Raw genomic sequence first — 4,896 nt, forward strand, 5'->3', positions numbered from 1 at the left:
CCAAAAGTTCAGTGGGGTTATTGGAAAAGAAACAGCTGGGTATAACTATAGTCATTGTTCTGGTGAAACCTCACTGGCAGGTGATATCATTTGGCTCTTCCTAGTTACCCACTAAGTCATCTCTCTAAGTTGTTACTGAACTATTTCTAGAAGCATGTTTCTGGAAATTCTCCCTTCTTGCTTTTCAGCTATTTCTAGGGCTTTTCAGTACAGTGATGTCAGAATAAGAATAAAAACATTTTGTTCCCCAAAATGATGTGTGTTTATATGCACTTCAAAAAATTTATCCAAAATTCCGCATTTCATGATCTTGGTAAGATATAGTCTAAAAAGTCTCCCTAAAATGTCATTTCTGAAGATGCCACAAGAAGGAAACTTCATTAAAAATTTCAACAGAAGCAATACAAACTTCAGACACAAATTCCAATGGAATCACTTTGAAGATAAACTTGAAAAAAGGTAATATATCCTTCAGCTTTTCAAGAATTACATGTGCCGCTGTTCAAGAAAGTATGATGGATAATGTACTTTTTAGCATTTATTTCAAATTTTACTTGGAAAAAACCTTTTTAGGTATTAATTTTAAAACATTAAATAATTATAATGAAGGAAGATATAATGTTGTCACTACCCATTTACCTTGCCCTCCTATTACTGAACATAATCTTGGATTCAGGAAATTAATTCCCAGACTCAGCTGTCACCCCTATCTCTCTTTAACTTTAACTCTCATGCATCTACATTTAAGATTAAATGAAAAATAAAAATATTATTTTAAATGAGACTATATGTACATATAGTTATTTGTAACTGGAGAATAAAACCACAGTTATATTACTGAATCAAATATCTCATCTATTTTTTTAATTAGTCCTTGTGGTATAGGCCTGAAGGCAGAACATGGGAAAGTCAAAGCAAGTACATGAGTTCAAGAGGAAAGATGTAGGCCCTTAAAGAATAATTAGTGGAAATATGATATTTTTCACCAGATAGGATCTTAATGACCACTGGAATTTTGCTTTGAAATACATCTTATCTGAAATGGAAAATAAAAAACCCTTTAAAATAAAAATATAATTTAGAGAACAGATTTGAGTTGATAAAAAGGCAAATATGAGTTTGAGATATTCTAGATATACATCAATTATCTTCTTTTTAGGTTGGAAATAAACTGAAATGCTATTTTATTTTTAAACATTAATTTAGTTCTGTTACATATTCATCATTTTATTCAAAATTATAATGTAGATGTTTAACAAATGAATATAATGTCAACATAATTAATTGAAAAATTATTCATTTTCCTAGTAGTTTGTAGAAAAACTAGTATGTAGTGATATGTCAACAGAAAGCATAGTGTAAGTTAGTATCTGAGATTTACACACATACATACTCATAGAATAAACCAGAGCAATAAATTAAGAAGGAAAAGAAGGAGAAAAGAAATTCATGAACAGGATTTTTGAACGATGTCATTTTTGCCTAACAGAAATTAAGAAAAAAGCCATTCTACACGCCCCAATGTTCATAGAAGCACAATTTACAATAGCCAAGTGCTGGAAGCAACCTAGATGCCCATCAGTAAATGAATGGATCAAAAACTATGGTATGTTTACACAGTGGAATTCTATGAAGCAGAAAGAAAGAAGGAGCTCCTACCCTTTGCAACAGCCTGGATGCAACTGGAAAGCATCATGCTAAGCGAAATAAGCCAGGCAGTGAAAGACAAATACCACATGATCTCACCTTTAACAGGAACCTAATCAACAAAACAAACAAACAAGTAAAATATAGCCAAAGACAGTGAAACAAAGAACAGTCTGACAGTGACAAGAGGGGAGAGGAGAGGGAATTCCAGGGGAGAATGGGAAGGGTTTACAGAAACAAATATAAAGGACACATGGACAAAAACTAGTGGGGGGTGGAAATGGAAGGGAGGTGGTGAGGAATGGGTGGGTGGGCTGGGATGGGAGTAAAGGACAGAAAACTGTATTTGAACAACTACTAAAATAAAAATAAAAAAAAAAGCCATCCCCCTCACTCCAGCGGCAGCTCAGGTACTCAGGAACCTAAGGCCCGGTGGCTGTGAGCCACTCACATCACCCTGAAACTAGCACCGCTCAGATCAGCCATCTCCCAGCACTCGCCCAGCACTCCAGCCCTTGGCTAGTGTACACCCAGCATATTTACCCACACCGTGGCTTCAGTCTCAGAGCTCTCCCACATCTTCTGGCTTATCCTTCATGAGGATGAGGTGACAGTAAGGGATGATAAGATCAATGCCTTCATCAAGGCAGCTGGTGTAAATGTTGAACCTTTCTGGCCAGGCTTGTTTACAAAGGAGCCTCATCTGCAACATAGGGGCTGGTGGACTTGCCCCAGCAGCTGGTATGCACCAGCAGGTGATCCTTCCCTCTCCACCACTGCTGCTGCACCAGCTGAAGAGAGCAAAATGAAAGCAAAGAAAGAAGATTATGAGTAGTCTGGTGATGACATGGGCTTTAGTCTCTTTTGACAAAACCTCTTTTGTAACATTCAATAAAAAGCTGAACTCTGAAAAAAGAAAAGAAAACAACCAGGGAATCTGACATAGCATGGTCTTTTGTTAAAATATTCCATCTCATTTTTTTTTCTTACAATTACCTTCTCAGCCTTGACATGCCCTCTAATACATTCTTGAGATTCCTCCTAAGCTGTAAAATAATGTAATATAAATATGTTATAAAATAATTTAACTATATTTCTACACAATGCCATTTATTTGTTAAGTTTCACTAAAATATCCCTTCAGTCCAATGGGAAAAACAGTTTTTAAAACAATTGTTTTAGAATGGTTATTGTAAGCTAATAAGACATGGTAGCTATCAGTTTAATCATGTGATTCTTTGGGGAGTCATTGGCTTTTTAAAATTTATTTTTTGATAAACACTGTACAATCAGCAGTTTTTTATTATAAACACTTTATGGGAGGTATTCACATCCTAATGAAGTGATTCTTACAAAGAGACAAAATTAATTTTGACAATTTATTTTCTTTTACTAATTATTTTTTTTACTAAACTCCTAGAAAGCATTTAAATAAAACTTTTCATTTTCATTCAATCATTTTGAACAAATACCATTTGCTTAAGAGAAGATTGACTGGGATCTCATAGCAAATGGTTTTTCAGCCCCAAATTCTTTAAGCTTTTGGACCAGAAGGCGGGCAAATGGCTGCGAACTCCCTCAGAAGTTGTAAAGCAAATGTCTGTCATGACCTCTTAAGATTTAAAACCTGGAAAAAAATCAGGAGAACACAACGATATAAATGCAGTTATCAGTATTTTCACTGAAATTAGCCATTCAAGGTAGAAGATGTAATATTATGTATTAACTAAATACTGAATAAAGAGAAAATGATAGCTTTTATTTAAAAAACAAAAACGTGAATCTTTTATTTCAATACAAAAAATTACAGTATTTTGTGTTAAGCCCTTTACAGAAAGTTGATATAAATAACTCTAACCTGTAAGTGTCAGTTTAAAATGATATTTAGGGAATTTTCCCTGTATGTGGCTACAGGTTTTATCTTTTAAAACTGTATGATTCATATCAATTTGTATTAAATATAAGGCTAATTATTAGAACAATAGTTGAATTATCTATCAATTGGTGTGGATAAGCGTAGTGCACTTAGCAATTTGGATGACTTGGAAAGTATTTTGGAACAAAACTATAGGACCAACATAATTAAAGGATGCAATATCCCTATATAAGCTTAAATGACATTGACTCTCACAAAGCATAATTCAATTCTCTTTATGATGATCTATCACATGAATGTTGTAGCTTATTGTAAATGGTGCACTTAAACTGTGCATTTAAAAAATAGCTTCAAATTTTGTTTTTATAGACAGAAGGGTAATGCAGTCAGCTATTTAAAATAAAATAACTCTTATAACAAATTCACTTCAATGTACTTGTGGCATTAGTTGCAACAGCAGCTATACTGACAAATACTTTAATTTGTATTAAAATGATTTGCTTACAAACAATTCTCATTAGCTGCAAAAATTGCATGTAGGTTTAAAAAAGTACAAATTTATTAATGAATGGATCAAAATGAGAGAGAAACAAAGTAAATATGATAGTGTATTCATAGGTAAGAATTCGAAAGCAGAATTCAACAAAGATTTACTTTAATTTTTAAAACTTTTTATGCTGTCATTTTTAATCGTTCTTGACTTTTCTCAGCTCAAAACACCTAAGTAGTAGGGGATAATTAAGTTTCATTATTTACATCTAAGTGTAAATAAAAATGGCAAATGATCCTAGGAGTCAGACTGCATTTTGTTTCTGATTTACTTATTTATTGTTTTAATGAAGAAGTGGCTAAGCTTAAACTTCTGAATTATTTTACTGATTTTACAACCTCCCATTCTAAGAAAATAGGATATCAGAGCTATTCCCCATGAGTGACTCCATCACTTCACTCATGTCTGAACTATTTTTATAGTTTGGCCACAGCCCAGCAAACTAACAGCAAAAATACTGACAAAATTCAGTACCTTTAAAACTGTCTGACTGCATTCAAACCTTTAAAATTCACTAAAAGGTGGATTGATATGCAGAAAAAATAGTAACGTGTTGGATCATCAGGCCACTTAAAGTTTTCACATGTTCTGGTTTCAATAAAATCTCAAAGATTTCCCGAACCTAGAAGTGCAATTTTAAAAAGCTGATGCATATACACCTGTACACAATAATGTGAATTTCTGAATCATGAACGTGGAAAACAATAAACTATACAGTATTTTGGCAAAATTGAGGGGCATTTAAAATTGCTTGAAAAATGGCCACAGCAGCTACTACATAAAGGGTTTACAACCTATGAGGAGCATGCTAAGTGAATGTGTG

General features: G+C 33.4%; 1 pseudogene; it reads left to right on the forward strand.

Annotated features, from left to right (window-relative positions):
• Window positions 1-358: 358 nt before the first annotated feature.
• LOC114513978 lies at window positions 359-2,515 on the forward strand (annotated as a pseudogene).
• The last annotated feature ends 2,381 nt before the right edge of the window (window positions 2,516-4,896 follow it).

The sequence above is a fragment of the Phyllostomus discolor genome, chromosome 2 (assembly GCF_004126475.2).
Source record: "Phyllostomus discolor isolate MPI-MPIP mPhyDis1 chromosome 2, mPhyDis1.pri.v3, whole genome shotgun sequence".
Taxonomy (NCBI): Eukaryota; Metazoa; Chordata; class Mammalia; order Chiroptera; family Phyllostomidae; genus Phyllostomus; species Phyllostomus discolor.